At 45.2% G+C, this 25,556-nt stretch overlaps 1 protein-coding gene across 11 annotated transcripts in view; it reads right to left on the bottom strand.

The window, feature by feature from the left end:
- CHRM3 (cholinergic receptor muscarinic 3) overlaps positions 1–25,556 on the bottom strand; it is a 1,018,971-nt gene that overhangs the window by 494,288 nt on the left and 499,127 nt on the right. The window contains exon 1 of one of the 11 annotated variants that reach the window (XM_033937309.1): positions 4,333–4,410. The exons of the other annotated variants lie outside the window; for them this stretch is intronic. The gene's annotated coding sequence lies outside the window, so the exon portion shown is untranslated. Of the gene's footprint in view, positions 1–4,332; positions 4,411–25,556 lie in introns of those variants that run through there. 11 annotated transcript variants of the gene reach the window in all.

Raw genomic sequence — 25,556 nt, 5'->3', positions numbered from 1 at the left:
ATTACATTCTAACTCTCTAGAGATGGGCAGCTGAATATGTTTCTTTTCATTTCCTGTGCTGTTTTCAACATTCCTCATTTGGTTTCATTTGTCTAGTTTTCATTTTTAGGGGCAGACTTTTTTTAAAAAAAATAATTATACACTTCTCCCTCTGTATCCACGGGGGTTAGAGGCAGAGCAGGCCCGCGAATATTAAAAACCACAAATAATATTTGGCCCGGTTCTGCCCCTAACCCCTGCTTCCCCCTGGCTATTTTAAGCCCTGTAAGCCCCCCTTAAGCCTTACCTGGTGGTCTAGCGGGTTTTCGGAGCAGGAACGATCTTCCCACGCTCCTGCCCCGTGCAGATCACTCACAGGTAATGGCTGCCTTGAGCTCCAGTAGTCTCTCGAGCCATTTCCTGTGAGTGATCTGCACAGGGCAGGAGCGTGGGAAGATTGCTCCTGCCCCGAAAACCCGCTAGACCACCAGGTAAGGCTTAAGGGGGGGCTTACAGAGTACTCTAAGTCCAAGCTACATCGGCAAATATATGCCGCTATTTGGGTAATGGTAGGTAAAAGACGGATAAACAGTAGTTTCAGATGATAAAGTATTAATTTCTTGAAGAAGCCCTAAGTAATGATTCTTGGGCGAAATGGAGATCTTCCATCGTAATGTTGTATCTAGACTGAGCGGGCTATTAAAAAAAATTTTCAACATAACAGTCCCATTGAGACAAATTAACATAATAGTCCCATTGAGACAAATATGATCAATGATAGTCTGCATATGGGTTACTCCTTATGATTAACTCTGAGGTTTAACTGCAGACACTTGAGATCTTTCGTCTCTTTGAAGGGAATTCTTACCGTTATCACTCTTAAACAAAAGCGTGTTAACCTTAGGTGTTTTAGTGTGCTCTAACCACTGCACCACACACTCTTTTGGGATCGTGTACACCCATTTTTCAAAGGGCATATATTTGTGTATCAAAATGATGTGCTCTACCCTGAAAAGAGTATGCACAGAGCGTGCTCTCCCCACAAGCACAGTGTCCTGTCCTTATTGTGAAGAGAAAAACAACAGAAGAGCAACGATCATAAAGGTGTCAGACCCAAGCGATTATTATGTGAATCATATGGAGAGGGAGAATAATCTTGTCCGATTCCTAGTGCACAGACTGCCGCCTCACCAGTGTCTAACCAGTAAACTGCCTGCCAGAGCTATTGATGCCCTGGTGACCTGGTGCTATTTTCCAAGAGGGTAGATGCAAAGATGTCAAGGGTAAACCACTGTAAAATGTGAGATTTATTAGGTCTGGGTAACAGCTGGATCCTAAGCATTCCACCTTAAAAGCTACCAGAGTTGCACCGGATCCTCTTGAGTAGAAAGCATAGAATTTGAGAGATCAGGAGGACGCAGCTTCATTTGCTTTTTCACACTCGGTCCTAATCACTAAAAATAAATTCAAGTGAGCTTTTCTTTGGAGCCCCTGAAATGATACAGGATAAACTGTCTTCACTGAAAACTGCCCTCCACTTGGTGGCTACAATTATGTGCATAGCTATATTGCTTGAAATTGTTGATTTTGCCTTCTGATTTTCGGACTTGTGCAGGGGATGGTTCTGTCTAGGTTAGACTATTGTAACGCTCTCTGTCTTGGAATTTTTATAACATTAGCATTCACACTCTGTCACCTGCAATAGCAAGACACACCCACAACTACTTAATCACATAAATAATCGCATAACTCATATTAATGGAAGAACTATTTGGCCGCCGTTTTACTAACTATTAACATCATCTCAAAATTACATCACAATCCATATCGAACAACCCCAAACCCTCAATGTGATTTTCACACCCCCATGAAGTTACTGGGTGATGAAACTAGCTCCCTTTAAGTTCTTAAGCTGTATCATATCTCAAATTCACAATCCAATCCATATTAAACAACAACAACAAATCCCCAATGTGTTTTACACATCCCATGGGAGTTATTCGGTGATGAAACTAGCTCCCTTTAAGTTCTTAAACTGTATCATATCTCAAATTCACAATCCAATCCATATCAAACAACAACAAATCCCCAATGTGTTTTACACACCCCATGGGAGTTATTCGGTGATGAAACTAGCTCCCTTTAAGTTCTTAAACTGTGTAGCCTCTCCTAAACATGCCTCTCCTTGCCGCAGTGTCACCTGCAAAAGTTGCATTTAATTATTAACTGCAGATGCCCCAAACACAACTGGGTCCAATATCACATTTTTCAGCCACAAGCAGTGACAGCCTCGAGCTTGTCACTGCTCCCCCACCAATAAGCTGCAGCCAAACATGCTGATAAGAATTAAACAACCAATCCTGAAAATGCTCAAGAAAATGTCCAAACCAATGCCCCCAAAAGAAGAACCCCAATCTAAACAGTAAAAGCTATAGCAATGAACTATCAAAAACTCGTGGATAAAAACCCAACCTCCAACAGGCACTAATTGCGTGTCAATCATGCTACGGCGCTGTTTGTAGAACACTACCTGCCATTAAACTTAGGCACCGGCAACCTAGGCAAGGGTTTTGAAGGCCTACATTCCCAACAAAACTATATTTGATGAGCATTACATCTATAGAGTTGCCTAGCAGCGCCTATGGTCACTTCTGACGTAAACCACGCCTGGTTTGACCTTAGGCGTAGATTAAATTATGGCATCCTTTTTTGTAGGCACCCGTATTTTTTTTTTAAAAGGATGTTTTAATTGGTTTTAAACAATGTGGTCAATTATTGCACCAATTAATACCAATTAAAATGATTAAGTTAGGTGTTGGTAGGGCGCCTGCTATCACCTAACTTATTGCGCTGTTTAGGGAATCTGGGCCTCTGCGCATTCGGAGGGACTGCAAAATTCGGACATATTGCTTCGTTTGAAGGCCATTATTTAACTGTGTTTTAGCTCAATTTTAACACAAAAAGTGTCTAGGTAGTAATGCTAAAAAAAATCAACATAGCTTAAGATAATTGACCCCCTCCCCCCTTTTACAAAAGCTTAGCGTGTTTTTTAGCGCTGGCCGCGGTGGTAACAACTCTTACACTCATAGGAATTCAATGAGCGTCAGAGCTGTTACCGCGGCAGCCGGCGCTAAAAATGTTAGTGCGGCTTTGTAAAGAGGGGGAGAATGTTGTTTAATCACAATGCATAAGTATGACAACGAAATAAATAAGCAAAATTTATCGTTGATATTCCAAGCAGTTGCTGAGAAAGCTGCAAAAAAAAACAAACAAACCCGTATGGTGTTCACGTTTTTGTTGTGTTTTTTTTTGCCTCACACTGTATAACTTAACCTAGGCACCCAAGTTCCAGTTTATGTTGTAGAATAGGCTCATAAGAATAGCCGTACTGGGTCAGACCAAAGGTCTATCTAGCCCAGTTTCCTGTTTCTAAAAGTGGTCAATCTTACCATGAATCCTTCAGGCACCTGATTGAAAACCCTCAGTTATTGAGTTGCCTCCATAATGTGCAATGAAGAGATCAGACCTCTGATTTGGCTGGCTCCCCCACCATATTTGTCCAAATATAGAAGCTCTTTAACTCATTCAGTAAATGGCACTGGGACAATTCAGTGCTTAGTGGTGTTATATAAAGGATATTCAGGGATGTACTGGTATAAATTGTGGCACATAAGCTGTGCACGCTTCCGTGGAATTCTATAACACAGCGTGCAATTTTTTTGGAATGTCCTTGACCTACCCATGCCCCTTTGAGGCCACACCACCTTTTGGGTTGCACACTATGGGGTTTGCGTGACCTGCATTATAAAATAGCATGCAGCAATTTGCATGTGCAAATCTCAATTGATTGATTGATTGATAGCATCCAATAATTGACCATTAATTGCTTGTTAATCAACCAAGTTGTGTGCACAACTCAGGATATCACACAATTTTAGGTGTGCAACTTGCGCTTTGCATGATGAAAAACCCCTTAACATATTGATATCAGAAAAATGTGTTTCTAGGTTCACTTTCTAGTTTTCATTTGAGCTATAAAAGTAATGCTGAAACTTTTATAAACCACTCAGATTCTCCCTATTTCTTCTACTGAATACACAATAGCATAAACAGAATTTTTCCAGTAATAGTTCCTGTCTGTTATATTATACTGCTTTAATGTCTTAAAGAGACAGAGTGCAGCAAAAGCCTGCAAAGTCAATAAAAACTATTACACTAACATTTCACATTTATCTTCATACCAGTACTGAATTGAATTTGGACTGAGAGCAAAAATATCTGCTTTTCTTTTTTATTTTAACTCTTCTTGGAGAGCATCTTATATGCTTTGCAGAGAAAAGAAATGTAACTGACCTGATATCAAGATATATCACTCTCCAGATCCAATACCAGATGTAAAATACATGTTTGTATGCCGATGTGCAAAATCCTCATGCACTCTGTCTCGTAACGTGTCACGCTATTTCAGTAAGAAACTACAATCTTCTATATAGTTTACTGAAATTCTGTTTGGGAGTTTACACCTTTAAAAAAAAAAAAGCCCTCCCATGTTGTTTAAAAAAGCAATAATCTTGGGTTTTTTTTGTTGTTGTTATTAGATGCCAGGTAATGGCAGGTTAGAACACTGAACGCCTTAGGCAAGTTCAGATAATTTGTTATTTAACTTGAAATAATCTTTGAACCATTATTGTTGCTCAATGAAAATGACACAGGCTAGAAACTGTATATTGAATTTTCACATGCAGAAAGGATCTCAGACAGAGAGAGGAAGTGACTGTAGATCTAAGTAGCAGGTGTGGATAGCCAATCTCGATAGGTTGCATGATCTTTATCTACTGTCATTTCCTCTATTTCTATAATTGGATAAAGTTTATATATGACTTTTTTTTTTAGTATTACAAATTGTTGTGCATCACACTAATAAAAAATAATAAATGCAATTCCCTCCAATGTTTCCTCTAAAGCAGGTGTGTCAAAGTCCCTCCTGGAAGGCCACAATCCAGTCGGGTTTTCAGGATTTCCCCAATGAATATGCATGAGATCTATTTGCATGCACTACTTTCATTGTATGCTAATAGATCTCATGCATATTCACTGGGGAAATCCTGAAAACCCGACTGGATTGCGGCCCTCGAGGAGGGACTTTGACACCCCTGTTGTAAAGCAACCTACACTACTCCTCCCCCCCCCCCAAAAAAAAAAAAAATATATATATATATATATATATATATAAATACACACACCAGGCCCATTACTGCTCACGCCCCAAAATCTTCAGTCATCTGTCATCTGCCACAGCCACCTCTTAACCCAATTTCTGAAATTTTAAAATAATCTCTCTCAACATGAACTTCCAAAGGCAGCCAATTACACAATAGCTGTACCACTGAAAATACTATCTCCACCCCCAACATACACAGTGAAACAAATCTCCCACACAATAAGCATTTTTGACAAAGCCCTTGAGCTGACTTAATACTTCAGCCAGGGGAATAAACAACCACCCTATCCTGAAAATGGGCAAATTATGTTTCATACCTAATCATTTTTTTTTCCTTTAGTCACAGCAGATGAATCCAGAGTAGAGGTCTGCACGGGAACGGGGATCGCGGGGATCCCGCGGGTCCCGCGGGGATCCCGCGGGTTCCCCCCCTGGCCCACGGGACTCCCACGGGGACGCCCCCTGGCCCACGGGACTCCCACGGGGATGCCCCCCTGACCCACGGGACTCCCACGGGGACGCCCCCTTGCCCACGGGACTCCCACGGGGATGAAAACAACCTACCTAAATTCTGGCGATGCAAGTCTGGCGTCGCGTCGGGAAATAGCCATGTTGAGCAGTGAGCTCAGCACGTACACAGATGAAAGCCTTGCTTGCTGATTGGTCCGGCGGCCCCGCCCCACCGTGCCGCCGGACCAATCAGCAAGCAAGGCTTTCATCTGTGTACGTGCTGAGCTCACTGCTCAACATGGCTATTTCCCGACGCGGGCATTAGGCTGTTTTTTTGTCATTTCGGGTGGGGGATGGCAGCGGCAGCAGCAGCCTGAAAAAGAAATCATCCTGGCCGGGTTCGGTGTCATGCTCCGGAGCTTCTACAGCCTTCCTATCTCCCTCTCCCTTCTACCTGCGGCTCTCTTCGGCAACTTAGCAGCAACGATCGACACAAGCTTCTGGCGTCGGGGCCTACCCTCTGCGAGTCCCGCTTGTTTCAACTTCCTTTTTCCACAAAGGTGGGACTCGTAGAGGGAAGGCCTCGATGTCGGCAGCTTGTCTTGATCACCGCTGCTGACGAGTTGCTTAAGAGAGCCGCGGAGCAGGGGGGTGTTGCCAGGTGCAGGTAGAAGGGAGAGGGCCAGATGCAGGACTCGTGGGTGAGGGAGGAGAAGAGAGAGGGGAGAGAAACAAAAGGAAATATTTCATACTGGGCTGGGCCGGAGTGGAGAGAGGGTGGAAAGATTCTGGCTACAGGGTGCATTAACAAAGGAAAAAGGGGGAAAGCTGAAAATGGAGATAGTGACACAAAGAAGAGAAAGGGTAAGCAGGACCTTCTGAATAAGGATAGAGATACAGAGGGGACATGAAGAGGAGGTGAAATAGAGACATAGAAGTAATGCTGAAAAAGTGTGTGTGGGGGGGGGGGGAGATAAAGACATTGAAAGGGCAAATGGTGAATATGGGGTAAAGACAAGGACAGAGACAAATGAAGATTCTGAAAAAGTGGTGAGATAGGGATATAGGTGAGATGGACACAAAGAAGGGTGATGCTGGAAAATAGGTGGAATGGTAATTCTGACAGACACAGAAGGGAAATGCTGGATCAAGGAGAGATGGGGCTCAGGCTGGATGGAATGAGGAGAAATGCCTTGTTGGCCCGGAACTTCCTCTCCTACGTCAGAATTGACGTCAGGGAGCGGAATGCTGGTCAGCGCGACGCTTCTGCAGGGAAAGCTTGGGACAGCGGTGGCTTGGGGACTATTCCCCGATGGCGGTGGCAGCAAACCGAGTGGCTTGGGGGAGGGCACGGAGAAAGAAAGAAAGGGGGCAGACAGAGAGACAGAAAGAAGGGGGAACAGGGAGACAGAAAGAAAAAGTTGGGGGAGAGAATGAGGTCTGGAGGAGAGGAAACATACAGGAGGCTGAAAGAAAGGAAGAAAGATTGGATGCACAGTCAGAAGAAGAAAGTGCAACCAGAGACTCATGAAATCACCAAACAGCAAAGGTAGGAAAAATGATTTTATTTTCAATTTAGTGATCAAAATGTGTCTGTTTTGAGAATTTATATCTGCTGTCTATATTTTGCACTATGGCTCCCTTTTACTAAACCGCAATATTGTTTTTTAGCGCAGGGAGCCTATGAGCATTGAGAGCAGCGCGAGGCATTCAGCGTAACTCCCTGTGCTAAAACCTACTATTGTGGTTTAGTAAAAAGGGAGGGGGTGTATTTGTCTATTTTTGTATTTTGTTACCGAGGTGACATTGCATAGAGTCATCTGCCTTGGGAAATGTATATGGCAGATATCTTTGTTTTGTGTTCAAAAGAAAAGGAAATGCATTTCTGGTTTTATTTCTACAGTGTTGAAGTACTTGTTGGCCCTTGCTGTGACTGGTGGGGATCCCCAAGCACCGCCAGCAGAGGACCTCCTCTAGAGATGGTCAGAACTCCCCTCCACCAAGCGCAGCAGTCGCTGGCAGCATCCATGAGCCACTGAGGTGCCAGCATCTGTGACTCAGGGACGCTACTGCTGCCTGCCAAGCTTGGCAAAAGGGACCCCAGGCCAACTGCAAAGGAAGTCCTCAGCTGACAGTTTGTGGGTTCTCATCAGCTGAGTATTTATATTTTATATTTACATTAGAGGTTCTGGTAGAAACCCATTTACAAAGTATGTATTCTTCCCAATTAATATTTCCAAATTAATAGTCTCTTTGCTTATTTGTAAATGGGTCTCTACCAGAGCCTTTAATTCAGTAGCATAATTAAATAAAATAACTATTTCTGAAGTTTATAGGGAAGGATGGTGACGGAGGGGATTCCTCGCGGGGACGGGTGGGGACGGAGGGGATTCCTCGCGGGGACGGGTGGGGACGGAGGGGATTCCTCGCGGGGACGGGTGGGGACGGAGGGATTCCTCACGGGGACGGGTGGGGACGGAGGGATTCCTCACGGGGACGGGTGGGGATGGGTGGGATTTTGGCGGGGACGGGTGGGGACGGGTGGGATTTCTGTCCCCGCGCAACTCTCTAATCCAGAGATGAGTGGGTTGTATCCATCCACCAGCAGGTGGATATAGACTAAGCTGAGTTCTGTCATATATTGGATGGTCTGCTCACTGGTAATCCAGTATTCTACGTATAAAAGCAGTAGGATCAACTGAACAGGCCTATTGGCCAAGAACTCCCTCCTCACACTTTCATGCCATACGGTGAAAAACTAAGCCCACACCAAGCAGAACAGATGACCAACTTATACAGCATAAAGCCGAGACAAACAGGGCAGGACTTAGGATTTATCTGCCTTGACTACCGGTAATGGCAAGAAAATTATCAGGTATGAAACACATTTTTTCCTTCCTTGTCATAAGTAGTAAGGCGGACCACAGAACATAAGAAAGAAGAGCCAAATTAGGACTACCATCCCTTTCCAAGAGCATGAACTGCTCTACCCTAAGAACAAAACTAAACCATGAAAACAAATCAGCCAAAGCCTGAAAGCAATGGAATGGAATCCGAACTGCCTGAGTACCTAGGAGAAAGAGAGAGCTCCCCGTGACAGGAAAGACGAGTAGCACCCATGCCCTAGGCAGACTTCAGAGAATAAGACATGCATGTCCTCACCATGGAGGGATGGAACTGGGCTGCAAACATGCCTGCCCACCAGGAAAGACAGATGCTTGACAGTCGAAGGAGAATGCACATCTGAGAGATAGCCTTTGGCAGCTGAAGGGAAGCGCTCAATACCGGGCCCAAGACTGTCCCCAGCAAATGAAAATAGAGCAGTTCTTAACAGCCAGTGACCGAGCTGTGTCTATGACTTAGCCACCTATGGTCAAAGCTATGGATCAGCATGTGACCTATAATAATGACGCTGTGCAGGGTAAGCAGCAAAGGAGCCATGGACAAATGGATCCACGTTCATCAATCAGCAATGGAGCAACTCTCAAGATCCTGAGATGGAGGTGGGTTGACCAGTCGGGTGGAGTTGCACTCTACCGCTAAAGAAGGAGTAGTGTCAAACAGGCAGTTGGGGCCACACTCTGGAGATTCAACCAACATTCCAATGAGGGCATGCCAAATCAGCAGCAGTAGCTGCAAACAACATCCAGAGATAGAGTGGCGGCAATCATGACAGCTAAATGGGCTCTCTACATTCAGAGATGGAGCAGCATCCACCAGGCAAGTGAGATCCGCACTCTATATCCAGAGAGGGATCAATGCCAAATAGGCAACCGAAGCTGCAGTCAACAGCCGGAGAAGGAACAAGCAGTCAGATCCACGTTCCCTATCCAGATATGGGGCCGTGCCATTAGGTATCCAAAGCCATGGTCAAGATTCAGAGATGTAACAGTGGCAGACAGAAAGCCAGAGCTGCACTTAACATCCAGAGATGGAGTAGTGATAAAGAAGGGGAGTCAAATCTGCTCTCTACATCTGGAGAGGAAACAGTATCAAACAGACAATCAGATCTGTATTGCACATCTGGAGATGGAACAGTATCCACCAGGTCACCAGATCCAAACTGTACATCCATAAATGGAATGACATGGATCCAAGTTATACATCCATAGATGGAGCAGCATCAAACAGGCAACTAATCAACAGCTGGATATGCGCTCTACATCCAAAGGTGAAGCAGTGTCAAGTAGGCCTACGGATCTGCACTCTATAGCCGGAGATGGAGCAGGCCAACCAAGCTGCCAAATCCGTGCTGTACATCCAGAGATAGATCCATGCCAACCATACCACAGGATTTGTGCTCCACATCTGGAAATGGAGCAGTGCCAACCAGGCAGTTGGATTTGCACGCTACATCCAGAGATGGAGCAGTGCAAACCAGGCATCCGGATCCACACTGCATATCCAAACTGCCAGATCCATGCTCTATATTAGAGATAGAGCAGTGACAAGAGAACACCAGGGCTCAACCTCCGGAGAAGGAGAAATGCCAACAGGCAGCTAAAGCTGCATTGCACTTCCAGCAGTGGAGTCACACCCAACAGCCACATTCCACCTCTAGAGAAGGAACACCAAGCATACAGCAAGTGCCATGCTCTTCATCTAGAGAGGGAATTGTATCTAGAGATGGAACTCAGATGGATAGGCAATAGACATGCCACATAAGCAAAATGAAGCTGGTCTGTATGAGAAGGATGCTGCAACCTATCGCCATCATTGTCCCTGCGCCAAACCAGCAGAAAGCGCTACATTTCACTGCTAGCAAAGTGACTGAATGGCAGATACTAGGTATTAGGGATTAGATGCAAAGATGGAGGTGCCAGAAAGGCCTGAGTTGTCAGGCCTCCTGACGCATAAGCGGCAGCACGCTAAGTAGGCCACTGCAGACCCAAGTTGAACTAGAAGGAGAAGCTGCACCCCATTAGTGAAACAGCCCTCCCACCCAGAAGTTGGAGGCCCACTGGAGCACAGAGGACCACACTTCATGAGAAGGGGCCAATGGAAACTTCTAGGGATAACACAGCTGTGCCCTTCAAGAAAGAGGCCTGGTACCAAGGCAGGAAAATACATGTCTAAATCCCAAACCATGACCTCGGGAGCCAGACAGCTGCTAAACAAAGGATATCATACTTCCTTTAAAGATGCCAGGACACACTCCCCAAACAAACAACATGGCACCACCCAAAAGATAGTTGGAGCCCACTAAGAGAATTTGTATAAGTCTTCTGGAAGAACAGGTTGCTTAATACGACTAAGGCGAGAGGGCCTCAAAAAAAGTCTCCAAATTCACCCTAATAAAGGGGAAGCTCACAGCACATGGCACTATATCCCACCAATAAAATACAGTTTCTCCAGATGGGAAGTGCAAAGCATCTACCACACTGCCCTAGCTGGCTTTAGAAAATGGGGAGCCTGACAGCTACAAAGAAACCCAGGGTCCCTAGCTCAATATCCCTCTGAATACACTCAAAGGTTTATATCTATCTATCTTTATGTAACACAAACCTGGGAACCAGGTTTCTGTGGCACATCTGAGAACCCAGAAACTAAACCACCATTCTCCTCAACCTCTTAAGGGATTGTATCAGCCCCGATGGTCCACAGTGGATAAGGCCACTTATGACCAAGCTAAAGGACAACAACATCAGCAATGTCAGGATAAGAGTTCAGACGTCCTTTAGGAAGGGAGGCCCTATTAGTGCTGTCTTTATAGAGAGTTTGGAAGCCCTACCCGTAGCTTGGCCTCTGAATGCTCCTAGAGAACAGGAAGCCAATTGACAGGCATGATATAGAGCTAAAACAGACTGGAGATTGACACATGACTAGAATATTCCCAAAGTCTTTGGGTATCTGGAACTTACACTGGTCTTCTCCATAGGTGTTTGTTTGTTTTTTTTGTCCAGGGGGGTGGGGGGGAGTTTGAACACCAGAGAGAGAGGTATCTGAGCCATGGACAGAGTTTTGAATCTCTGCAAAGAAGAAGTACACACAAATATCAAATGAAGGTGGGGAATTCTCTCCTTTCACCACAGGCCCAATCATATCAACCTTCGATAGGATGGAAATAAAATATTTACAGGAACCAACCAGATGGTTAGTGTTCAGGGTGGAAGATAGAATGCAGCCGTAACTCTGCTTGTCCGCAATTCAATTAAAATAAATTTATATAGAAAATGGGAGATATGTACCAATAAGGAGCACAGTCAAAGTCTGCCATTAAGGGGAAAGGGAGAAGGCCATGCAGACCAGCATGTCCCTTGCAGAGTATAGAGGGTCCTTGCACTCAATAAAAGTAGGTATTAAGGAGTATGCACGATATACATCATCTCAGCATCCATGGCTGAGAGGACAGTAATAATATATTAAGGACTTCTTTTCCTAAGCTGCGCTAAGCGTTTTAGCACGTGTTTAGCGTGTGCTAAATCAACGCATGCGCTAACTGCTAACACGTCTGTAGGATAACATGCCTGCATTATCATTTAGCACATGATTAGCATGTGCTAATATTGATCGCGTGCTAAAAAGCATAGCACACCTTAGTAAAAGAGGGGGTAAATATGAACTGAACTTCAAAAATTCAAAATATCTGTTACTTGAGAGGAAAGGAGCTATCAGCCACTGATGCAGAAAAGTATAGCGAGGAACACCACTGAGAGAAACGAGGGTGCCGTCACAAAGTTTAGACTAAGTTCTGAAACCACGGTCAATGCACCCTCTCAAGCCCCTGAGCTGCGGAACCACTACACAAATGCAAGAGACCCGAACTTAGTGGCCCAACTCCTCAGAAATTAAATTTCCCACCATGCAGGAAACCAAAACCAGCACAGCTGTAGCCCACCAAATGTTTCAGGTGCACCAGTACAGCCCCCCCTCCCCCCTTCTATATGTGCTCGCTAGCCACCGAAGAAAAAGAACTGCAGAGGAGGCTCAGAACCCAAAATCTCCCTGAGCATTAAACTCAAGACATAGGCATCAACTGACAAACACCAGGTTGCCCCTACAATTTGCTCCTGCCTCCAATGCACTGACTCTCTCCCCTCCCCCCCAATAGCCAAAAGGGAAGCAGTCACCCTGAAGAATAACACTGAAGGGCAGCTGCCTGACATGATCCTAAATAAAAGGGGGGAGCTCAGAGGGGGCTTTACAAATCACCAGTTCTGGCTGCGCACTGTATGCAAGATAGGCCAAACAAGAATTAAACCAAGCAACAAACCAACCAAAACTAATCACTGCGACCAGACAGAGTTGCAAGCACATACTGTATACTCGGCTGGCTGCATTTCTCCAAATGTTCCCAGCCCACTGCAATTAGCAAGCAGCACTTTTGTTTTCTTTTAACAAAGTGAGGAGGAAGTTAGGAGTGCCGGGCAAGTGCCAAATAGGGTTACAGGGGATGGGTAGGGAACTGGCACCACCAGATGTACTCTGAAATAGGCACCCAGGAAGCCTAATCCCCTAGCTCAGGGTTAGGCAATTCCGGTCCTCGAGAGCCACAGGCAGGTCAGGTTTTCAGGATATCCACAATAAATATGCAAGAGATAGATTTGCATCTCAAGGAGGCAGTGCATGCAAATCCATCTCATGCATATTCATTGTGGATATCCTGAAAACCTGACCTGCCTGTGGCTTTCGAGGATCGGAATTGCCTACCCCTGCCCCAGCTCAACTGAATCAGCATAGACAAAACAGGAGTGCAGCTGGGCCTGAAGACAGACCTAGTCACTGCTTACAGGCAATGCTGAGCAGATGATGAAAACCAGGAATGGGAGAGAGACCATCCATCCGCCTGCGGAGATCAAGAATACCGGATTACCAGTGAGCATACCATCCTGTGTATGACTACGTTTACCAGACGTCCAGATTTACCCGGACATGTTCTCTTTTTAGAGGACATGTCCGGGCGCCTGGACGGCTTTTCAAAACCTGGCACTTTGTTCGTGTTTTGAAAAGCTTCCAGCTCAGGACCGCGTTTGGAGGGCATCTACGCTTGTGCGGATGCAACACGGCGATGTCATGTGCATGCATACATGTGAAATCATTGCGTCACACCAGTGCATGCGCAGTTGCCCTGCTGATGCGACCCCGAGCACGGAAACAGGTTGAAGGGGCGTGGCTGGGGGACGCGGCTTGGGTATGACTTGGGCAGAACAGACCGCAGCTGGGTGGAACTGGGAGGGCCTGGGGGGGGCGGGGTCTTGGGCCTGGATTTTACAATACTAAAATCTGGTAACCTTGTGTATGACAGAGCTCAGTTTAGGGCTCTCTATCTCTGCCTGCTGGTGGATGGACACAACCTATTTGTCTCTGGATTAATCTGCTGCTGATGACAAGGAAACAAGAAACTCATGCAGCACCTAAAAACATAGACAAGATCTTAAACATAAGAACATAAGATTTGCCACTGCTGGGTCAGAGCAGTGGTCCATCGTGCCTAGCAGTCCACTCCTGCGGTGGCCCTTAAGTCAAAGACCCAGGGCCGCCATCAGGGCAGTACTACCAGTCCTGCATTCAGGGGCCCGGAGCTGACAGGGGGCCCGGGCTCCCCCAGGGTCCTAGGCAGTGTTCTAAGGCAGGGGCGCCAGTAGCTCGCCAAGGCAAAGTGAGTCGATCACCCAGGACTCACTTTGTCTTGGCGATCTAATCTATCAGGCCGATCAGTCTTCCTCTCCCCGACGTCAATTCTGCAGTCGGAGAGGAAGTTCGGGCCAGCCAATCGCTGCCTGGCTCGGCGGAACTTCCTCTCCGTCGGCAGAATTGACGTCGGGGAGAGAAAGACTGATCGGCCCGAAGCAGGGAGAGCATGCGTCGGCGTCGGGGCCTGTTATCCATTGGTGGCGTTTGGGTCCTGTTCCCCGACGGCAGCAGCAGTGGCAGTGGCTTGGGGAACGGCAGGGACAAAGAAAAAAAGGGGGCAGGCGTCGGCTTTGGGGCCTGTTCCCCGATGGCAGTGGCAGTGGCTTGGGGAACGGCAGGGAGAAAGAAAGAAAGGGGGCAGGCAGGGAAACAGAAGGAAAGAAGAGAAACAGAAAAAAAGAAAGGGGGCATGAAGAGAGGAATAAAAAGTTGGGGGAGGGAATGAGGTGTGGAGGAGAGGAAGCATACAGGCTGAAAGAAGGGAAGAAAGATTGGATGCACAGTCAGAAGAAGAAAGTGCAACCAGAGACTCATGAAATCACCAGACAAGGTAGGAAAAATGATTTTATTTTAAATTTAGCAAAATGGAGGCAGTATTACCACAGTTTTCAAAGGAATTTGCCCAAATAACTTAATAGTTAACTGGGTAAATTCCCAGAGATGAAAACTTCCCTTCACTTACTATGCACAGTTCTGAATTTATATCTGCTGTCTATATTTTAGAATATGGTCCCCTTTTACTAAACCGCAATAATGTTTTTTAGCGCAGGGAGCCTATGAGCGTCAAGAGCAGCGCTGGGCATTCAGCGCAGCTCCCTGCGCTAAAAACTGCTATTGTGGTTTAATAAAAAGGATGGAGGGTATATTTGTCTATTTTTGTATGGTTGTTACTGAGGTGACAATGCATAGAGTCATCTGCCTTGACCTCTTTGAAAAAAAACCAAAATAGGAATGATAATTAACATTTTCTCAGTGTATACCGTATTTTCACGTAGATAACGCGCACCCGTGTAAAACGCGCACAAGGGTATAGCACGCGAAAAACACAAATTTATGTACAGAAATTTTTATATACCGCGCACACCCGTATACCGCGCATGCTGCCCGACTCTCCTTTCGCCCGTCCCGACTCTCCTCTGGCCACCCGACTCTCCTTTCGCCCGCCCCGACTCTCCTCTCCCCCTTGAAGTCCTGTCCCCACCCTGAAAGCCTGATGCCCCCCCCCGACATCCGATTCACCCCCCCCCCGCAGGACCGCTCGCACCCCCACCCCGAAGGACCGCTCGCACGCACCCGCACCCCCACCCCCACCCTGAAGGACCGCTCGCACCCCCACAGTCTCCCGACCCCCCCATCATGTAGAAGCTCCTACCGATGTCCTGCTGCTTCCTCTTGGCGGTCCCGACTCCCCGACACGATCGGAGCTAGAGGGAGCTCAAGCCCTCTTGCCCCAGCCAACCGCGGCACCCCCGACACGATCGGGGCAAAAGGGAGCTCAAGCCCTCTTTCCCCGCCGACTCCCCAACTCCCCGACAATATCGGGCCAGGAGGGAGCCCAAACCCTCCTGGCCACGGCGAACCCTACCCCCACCCTGCACTACATTACGGGCAGGAGGGATCCCAGGCCCTCCTGCCCTCGACGCAAACCCCCCTCCCAACGACCGCCCCCCCCAAGAACCTCCGACCGCCCCCCCCAGCCAACCCGCGACCCCCCTGGCCGACCCCCACGACACCCCCACCCCTCTTCCCCGTACCTTTGTGTAGTTGACCGGACAGACGGGAGCCAAACCCGCCTGTCCGGCAGGCAGCCAACGACGGAATGAGGCCGGATTGGCCCATCCGTCCCAAAGCTCCGCCTACTGGTGGGGCCTAAGGTGCCTGGGCCAATCAGAATAAGCCCGGGAGCCTTAGGTCCCTCCTGGGGGCGGGGCCTTGGGCACATGGTCGGGAGGGCTTGAGCTCCCTCTTGCCCCGATCGTGTCGGGGGTGCCGCGGTTGGCTGGGGCAAGAGGGCTTGAGCTCCCTCTTGCCCCGATCGTATCGGGGGTGCCGCGTTTGGCTGGGGCGAGAGGGCTTGAGCTCCCTCTTGCCCCGATCGTGTCGGGTGTCGGGACCGCCAAGAGGAAGCAGCAGGACACCGGTAGGAGCTTCTACAAGATGGGGGGAGGGGGGAGGGAGGCTGTGGGGGTGCGAGCGGTCCTTCAGGGTGAGGGTGCGGGTGGGAGTGCGTGCGAGCGGTCCTTCAGGGTGGGGGTGCAGGTGCGTGCGAGCGGTCCTTCGGGGTGGGGGTGCGAGCGGTCCTGCAGGGGGGGGAACTGTGTAAAAAAAATTTTGTACAACGCGCTCACACATATAACGTGCAAGGGTATGCGTGGTACGTAAAAACCACGTATAACGCGCGCGTTATATGCGAGAAAATACGGTAGTGTTCTTTGTGTTTTTTAATTTTATTGTTGGTAGATCATTTTGACTTGGTCATTTTAAAGTAGCTCACAAGCTCAAAAAGTTTGGGCACCTCTGAGCTAGAGCTTTGAAACTGTGTATTTCTATTTTATCCCCCCTTTTACAAAACTGTGGAGCGTTTTTTAGCGCCAGCCGTGGTGGTAGCAGCTCTGATGTTCAGAATTCTATGAGCGTCAGGGCTGTTACCACTGTGGCTAAAATCCACACTACAGTTTTGTAAAAGAGTGAGGGGTTAGTTTGTGATGACATATTCCATACTAGGCGAAGGTGTTTTCTGTGTTCGAAAGACATGGTTTTCTGTTACGATTGACGGTGTAGGATTGATCTGTGCTGGTCTGGCTCACTGCAATATGTAAGATGCTGCCTTTTCCTAGGTACTCATGTGTGACGTGTGGTTTGTTACTAAAAATCATGTTTTTCTTACAGATGGGGGGTTGCCAAAAAATGATGGGCCCCGGGTGTTACATATGCTATGTACGCCACTGTATGTAAAGATACCAGAAAGCTGGCGTAGCAAAAACTTTAAGTAAATTGTTATTCTTCTAAGTTTTGAGTATTTAACCCTCCCACAATCTCACGGGCACTCGTTTCAAGTTTCAAGTTTTTTGATTTAAACGCAATATCAAATATTTTTAATGCGTATAACAAAAATAAATTTTGGGAAATAAATAAAACCATTTGAACAATAACCATACAAACATATCCATAGATGATTAAAATTACATAAGGAGTACAAGGATAAACTACATTTGTTTAAAAATGCGTTCTCCACGCCTGCTCATAAATTTGTTGACTGGAAGGATCCAGCAATGTGGCCAGATGCCATTCAGGACAAAGACAGAGAAAGAATTGTGCAATTTGGATTAATGATGGAAGATGATTTAAAGCAAATGGCACAGTCTATGAGTAAAGATCTTGACGGACGTTCTTTTTATGACTATCTCCTCTATGCCAAATCACCCAATGGACGTGAGAAGATTTTACGGGACTGGCTTAGGTGGAGAATTAGCAGAAAAGTATGTGTGTATTCGGCCCATGGAAGAAGGGGGGGGGCGTCAAGGGGGAGAAGGGGTGCGTGGGGGGCCCAATAGGATTGCTCAGTAAGGGGCCCAGAAATTTCTGATGGCGGCCCTGCAAAGACCAGTGCCCTAACTGACACTAGCCTTACTTGCGTATGTTCTGTTCCAGTAGGAACTTATCCAACCTTGTCTTGAATCCCTGAAGGGTGTTTTCCCCTATAACAGCCTCCGGGAGAGTGTTCCATACCTCCACCACTCTCTGGGTGAAGAAGAACTTCCTTATGTTTGTACAGAATCTTTTCCCTTCTAACTTTAGTGAGTGCCCTCTCATTCTCGTTACCTCGGAGAGGGTGAACAATCTATCTTTCTCTACTAAGTCAATTCACTTCAATACCTTGTAGCTCCTCAGGCAAACAAAGCAGTTCCTGCAGCATCAGGGTAATATGTTCCCCTACCCCTAAATCTCCGAATGAGTGTGCTGCTCTATTTTGCAAAATTTGCAACTGCTGCAACAATTTATTGGGCAGCCCAGCCTGTCATGCCTAGACGAAGTAACAGAGGCACCACCATACAACTTATCCAAATCTAAAAATGGATATCCCACAATTGGCAAAAGGTTTGCATCAGCTTAGAAACATTGCTTACAAACATCTATCTAGAATCCAGCTCCCTCCCCCCCCCCCCCAAGAGTGTGAGCCTGCCGGGACAGATAGGAAAAAATGCTTGGGTACCTGAATAATTTGTAATCTCTATAGAATAGTATGATATGTGGAATATAAATAAATAAATGGAATCAGAGCACCTCTTCTTCAGAACAGACTTTCTCTAACCACAATGCCTCTGATTTGCTCACATTCAACAGCAATTGATTTTCATCCAACCAATGAGCCACCTCACCCAGCTCCTCATTTAGCCGCTTCATCTTCTCACCAAGCCAAATCAGCTGGTATTAAAATCTGAATGTTTGCAACACAAGGGTCACACTAGCAGATCAAAGAGAGTGGGAGAAATTAGGGACCCTTGTGGTACTCCATAATTGAACTCTCCTACCCTAGACAACTCCTTCCCCATAAACCACCACCTTAGCCTACTCCATTAAACATGATCTATATCACTCCTGGACACTCCCCCTCAATCCTGTAATGGACTATGTCAAAAGAGGCTGTCCAATCCAAAAACGCATTATCACTTTTTAATCTTTGTAAGGTATCATCTTACAACTATTTAAAACAACAGGAGAAATATTCAGCCTGTAGTAGGAAACATTTGTATAAGTGCTGACCATAAGTGATACCACTGAATATCTGGGCATTTGGCACTACTCAGAAGTTACTAACTAACTAGGCAAAGTTAGGACAGCACTAAATGTGATCCACCATGCGTGGTTAGTTCATTGACTCTCTCTCATTGAATTATGGTCTTTGAAGTAAGGGAAACTTGATGCTCGTGGCTGTAGGAGTGGAGGCCTCAAGTTTCAGCTCAACAAAATGTCTGGCCCTTCATACCATTCCAGCATTCTAACCCACATCCATTCAGGCCCAGTTCCCAGCAGGCTTTACTCTGCACCCATCTGCTGATGCTCCCCTCTGCAGACGAGAAAGGTATAAATGGAACTAGACTAGGGTTTAGCAGGAGTGCCGGGCAAGTGCCAAATGGGGCTACAGGGGAGAAAGGTGTCAATGGAACCAGACTAGGATTTAGCAGGGACACCAGAGATTTTGGCCCACTGACCACCATTTTGCTTCCCTATTCTGCTAGGAAAATCCACAACTCAGTGAAATACAGGCAGGCATTCTACTGAGTTAGAGCATAAGTCAGACCATATGTCTACCATCTTGGCAACCCATCTATTAATCACAATGACTTTGTCCTACCTAGCTTGTTCATCTATTTTTATATCCTTCTAGGCTACCTATTAAGATGTTTCATTATAGTGTATGAATAGCGTTAGCATTATATCTGTGTTGTTTGAATGTTCTAATGCATTGTCTAGTAAGCTATGTTATTTGTATTTATGCTGACATTTTGAAAATCATATCTATGTTGCATGAATGTGCTTCCATATAAGTCTATTATGGTATCATTCATTTTCTGCTGACATCTTGTTTCTGTTATATAATTGTCTTATAGCGCTATTAGTGCTGTGTCAGGTTAGTCCTATTACTCACATTCAAATTTGCCATTTCCACTTTACTGCATTGATTTCTACTGGTATGCTGTTAATAAAATTATAATGCAAAGTTTCAAGTTTGTTATTTACTTGATATACCACCCATCATAACAATCTGAGTGGTTTACAATAAATCCGAATTAGGGGATGAAACAGAGTAGAAATAATATATAAGAGAGGATTAGTTGTAGAGGGATGGTGGGGAGAAATACAATTTCTGATAGGAAAAGTTGGGGAAAAAGTAGGGTGGGATAGAAAGGGGTTCTCATATGGTCAGTCTTGCTGTCTGAGGAATAGCCTGTAGAAGGTTCCTTGATGAGTCAGTGGGTAGATCAGATTGTTTGAAGGATTGATGTGTCTGAGTTTTAGGCGTCTATAAACCATGTCAATATGTAGCTGCCTTTAAGAAAGATTTGGACAAATTCCTGGAGGAAAAGTCCATACTCTGTTATTGAGATATGGGGAAGCATCTGCTTGCCCTGGATCAGTAGCATGAAATGTTGCTACTCCTTGGGTTTTGGCCAGGTACTAGTGACCTGGATTGGCCACCATGAGAATGGGCTACTGGGCTTGATGGACCATTGGTCTGACCCAAAAAGGCTATTTTTAAGTTCTTATGTATCTGCAATATACTACCTTGATGAATCTCGTCACGCACTTTTACTAAAAAGTAGCTATCATTCTGGTCCCTGGTTAATCATTACCAAATGTTAAAACTCATGCTAGGTATCTAATGCACTTTAGTCAAAGGCCTTTAAAATGATAACACTACCAAATGTTTTTATCTTTCTGGTCATTTATTACTTTACAAGCAAAAAAAATGATTTATTTTCTGAAATGTTCTCACATATATGGCAAATATTAAACATAAACTTTGGAAATAAATTTAATTTCACAAACACTAAGAATAAGTACTGAAAAATGTGAGGACAGAAAAACCGTGCTTGACTGCTTTACATGCTTGAAATCCCATGAAAGTAAAAACATTTCTTCATATCTCAGTTTTTCAATACGATTGCTTTGTAAACAGAATCCTGTAAATTTGCACCTGTCATACTTTTACCAAGATAAGAGAACTAAGACTCAAACACTATTATGATTTATTCAACAAGGAGATATCCAGCCTCAATGCTTTGTAAACTCTGAAGTAAAATCTATCATTTTCAAATAAATCATATTATTGTATTTTATAATTTTATAGCAGGCTCGTCAAGTTGGGAGGCCACAAAGATACCTATTTTATGTTTGACTTTATCTTTATTCAATTTTTTTAGTATGATGAACAAGTAACAACTTGCATAAGAATTTAAGGATTAACATCTTAAGTCTATTGACTATGGGCTCCTTTTATGAAGCCGGGTTAGCGGTTTTATCACACGCGACTTTTTATTATGCGCTAACCCCCATGCTAGCTGAAAAACTACCGCCTGCTCAAGAGGAGGCGGTAGTGGCTAGTGCGGCCAGCACATTAGCGCGTTAAACCGCTAACGTGGCTTTGTAAAAGGAGTCCTATATCAGATTAAACAAATGCAGGAAATAATATAAATATTATTTAGTCCACAATAACCTGATCCAAGAACAAAGAAAATATCAACTAGAATTTAAGAAAATAAATGATATAAAACACTTAGACGAAATAGGGGACATTGATCATTCACCCAGGCAGCCGGTTCGTTAAACTGGGGAAGGAGACATTGTGCCAATAATCAGCCATTCCCCTTCTCAAACCGTTACAAACTCAAGTAATTGTCTGGGTTCAAAAAACAAAACAAAAATCCCCTCAGAAGAGACACAACATTTCTCATGGAATTTCAATACAAAGGATGCACCAAGGGAAAGATACCTATTTTAAACCAATTCTATAAATACATTTTACTAAGGTGCACTATTGGATTTACCCCTTAAATGTGTGGCATTTGCCTTCTAATTCTATAAAAAGCACCATAAATTGCATGCAATGTTGATCATATGCAATTTTAATTTGAATAATAAGGTAATTAGCACTGATACTTGTCATTATAGCAAGCAATGCTTGACAGTAATTAGAATTAATTAAGGGCACCCCACATAAATTTAGGCACAGGATCCACACCTAAATTTTAAGTGCAAGTCTAAAAAGTGGGTGCAGAATTGGGCAGTGAATGGGCAAATCGGGATGTTCTTTTAAATTACTCACATAATTGCAGTATTAGGACCTTCACACCTAAATCTAAGCGCAGGCATTTGAACCACATTGTTGTCGGTGCAAATGGCCTCGCCTACACTTAGTCAAGTTTCCCAGGCATAAGCTCTATGAGGGCCCTTCAAAAAGTATCAGACCTTAATTTTTCTTGCATAAACAAATAATGCTAGGGAGGTGTGGTATGGTGCACACTTGAATTTTTTCCCGCCTACATAAGCTTACTATTCAGATAAAGTAGGGAATACCAACGCCCACATTTAAAAAAACCTCCTTTTATTAAGGTGCGCTAGCGTTTTTAGCGCACCCAGTATATTACTGCACGCTACACAGCTAGAACTAACGCCAGCTCAATGCTGGTGTTAGCATCTAGCGTGCACAGTAATATAGCGCACGCTATTCCGCACGTTAATGCCCTAACGCAGCTTCGTAAAAGGAGCCCTTAGCCAACAATGTGTTTAATGTGACTAAAAAAACACAATCTTCATTGTTGCCTCTTCCATCTGCAAATGACCTAGCAAATTTCTTTAGCTCCAAGGTTTTATGTTTAAGATCTTCCTGTTTGCCTTGTCCAGAAATCATCGATTATCATTTCAGTACGATGGAAGAAGTTTGCGCAGATCTACATTGGTGTACATTCGAAAATCCAGAATGGGATGATTTTTCCAAATTATTTTGTAGACTAGTGTTTAAGCCCGTTACATTAACGGGTGCTAGAATATATGCCTGTCTGTCTTTCTTTATTTATGTCTCTCTCTCTGCTCCTGTCTCTTCCTTTCTTTCTGTCTCTCTCCCTCCTGCTATTTTTCTCTCTCTCTCCCTGGCACCCTTTGTCTGTCTGTTTCTCTGTTCCCTGTCAGTCTTTTTTTCTGTCTGTCTCTCTCCCTGGCCTTCTTTTGTCTGTCTGTATTTCTTTCTGTCTCTCTCCCCCCCACACACACACTTTCCTTTGCAGAAGCAGCAGTGGTATTTCCCTTCCCCTCCAGGTCCCTGTGAAGTAGTAGCAGCATTTTCCCCCACCCCCCTTCTCTCCCCCCCCCCCGCTTTCCTTCGCAGAAGCAGCAGTGATATTTCCCTTCCCCTCCAGATCCTGTGAAGTAGTAGCAGCATTTTCCCCTACCCCCCCCATTTCCTTCTCTCCCCCCACTTTCCTTTGCAGAAGCAGCAGCGTATTTCCCTTCCCCTCCAGGTCCCTGTGAAGTAGTAGCAGCATTTCCCCCACCCTTCATTCCCTTCTCCCCCCCCACTTTCCTTTGCAGAAGCAGCAGTGATATTTCCCTTCCCCTCCAGATCATGTGAAGTAGTAGCAGCATTTTCCCCCACCCCCACCCCCCATTCCCTTCTCCCCCCCACTTTCCTTTGCAGAAGCAGCAGCGGTATTTCCCTTCCCCTCCAGGTCCCTGTGAAGTAGTAGCAGCATTTTCCCCCACCCCCCATTCCCTTCTCTCCCTCCCCCACACTTTCCTTTGCAGAAGCAGCAGTGATATTTCCCTTCCCCTCCAGGTCCCTGCTGAAGCAATTCCCTTCTCTTACCTGAGCTGGCCTGCTCCGTTCGGCCCCTCCCCCTTCCCTTCCCGCGGGCTGGCCTGCTGCAGCCGAAGATTTTTGTTTTAAGTTTTTAAAAGTGCCGGCAGCGGCTCCTCTCAGCTGCTGATCCTCCTGTAAAGAGCAGCCTGCGATGGTGGCTGGCTTTAGCGAACCTCGCAGGCCGCTCTCCAGCCTCGGTAGCACGTTCCCTCTGACGCACGGGATCGTGTCAGAGGGAACGTGCTACTGAGTTGGAGAACGGCCTGCGAGGTTTGCTAAAGCTGGCCACCATCACAGGCTGCTCTTTACAGGAGGATTAGCAGCGGCGGTGGCGGTGAGTGAGGGCCGAGGTGTGTTCCCTGCCGAGGACACGGGCAGGGAGAGAGCTTGCCTGGCTTCCACGGTGAGTGAGGGAGGGAGGAGGGGAGTGGCCAGAATGTTCCCTGCCGCTGGGTTGGCTGCCACGGATCACACACCACAGCGGCAGGCAACACGAAATCCTAAGTGCGCATGTGCGCTTAGTCTTTTATTATATAGGATATGCTAAATCATACTGTTTGTTGGATCCCTGCTGCCCTAATCTTATGGCAGCTACCCTTTAAGTTTCAAACTGAACCTATTTGAATGACTATCTGACTCTTTGGAAGCAGGAATATTTCCACAAGAGGAAGATAATATAATTATTACTCCAATAACTAAAAATATAAAATAATATATTTCATTACCATCTAGTTATAGACCTATTGCATCTATTCCCTTTTTTGTAAAAATCATGGAGAGTCTAGTTCAAATCTAGCTAACAAAATATTTTGAGCAACACTCCTTACTGCATGATCCCCAATCAGGTTTTAGAACCTATTTCAGCACTGAAACAGTGTTAGCTACATTGTTAGACCATCTAAATAGCCTACTGAATAAGGGTAATAGTGCATTGGTACTTCAGTTTGATTTAAGCAGTGCTTTTGATTTGGTAGACCATACCAAATTATTAGCTTGTTTGGATGCTTTCGGTCTACAGGGCAATGTTTTCCTGTGGTTTAAAGGGTTTTTTTTAATCCAGATTCTATCAGGTCAGGCTTAACAATCAATTTTCCTTCAACTGGAAAAACCCGAGTGGTGTACCTCAGGGTTCCCCACTTTCTCCCACATTATTTAATGTATATTTTTCTTCTTTGGGTATTTGCTTGAGTAATCTGGATATAGAACTGTTCAGCTACGCCAATGACATTATAATTGTTATACCTTGTGGCAATGTTCTGTCCCATATTTCTCATAAAACAGAGTCCGTGCTGAAACTGATGAACTCTTGGATGTAGGATTTTAAACTTAAACTAAACTCTGATAAGACAAAGTTTTTTGCCGTGTCACCGCATAAGATCTCTCATGAGCCTTCGATCAGTATAAATTCAACATTGTAGACAATCCAACCAACAATTAAAATATTGGGAGTCGATCTGAATCGGCATCTGACCATGAAAAAAACAGATAGATGCTGTGGTACATAAAGGTTATTACACGTTATTCAAATTGCATACCATTAGACTGTATTTTGAGTTTTCTGCTTTTAAACTTTTGGTTCAATCCTTGTTGCCGAGTCTTTTGGACTATTGCAACATTGTTTATCTGACAATCTCCAAGGAAAACATGGCCAGACTTATATTGATTCAGAACATAGCAGTTAGATTGATCTACAGTCTTAAGAAGTAAGACCATGTAACTCTATTTTATTGTGAGTTGCATTGGTTTCCAATGGAGGCTCGTGCTTTTTTTAAAGTTGGGTTGTTTTTGCCACAAGGTTAAGTATTGTACCGCTCTGTTTTACATGGCTAACAGATTTTTTTTAGCATCGTACAAATATAGTAGAAGATCTCATGCCCTGTTTACTTTTCCACCTGTACAGGGCTATAAAAGCAA

The sequence above is a fragment of the Geotrypetes seraphini genome, chromosome 3 (genome assembly GCF_902459505.1).
Source record: "Geotrypetes seraphini chromosome 3, aGeoSer1.1, whole genome shotgun sequence".
In the NCBI taxonomy this organism is placed as follows: Eukaryota; Metazoa; Chordata; class Amphibia; order Gymnophiona; family Dermophiidae; genus Geotrypetes; species Geotrypetes seraphini.
This window is presented reverse-complemented; position numbering and strand designations above follow the sequence as displayed.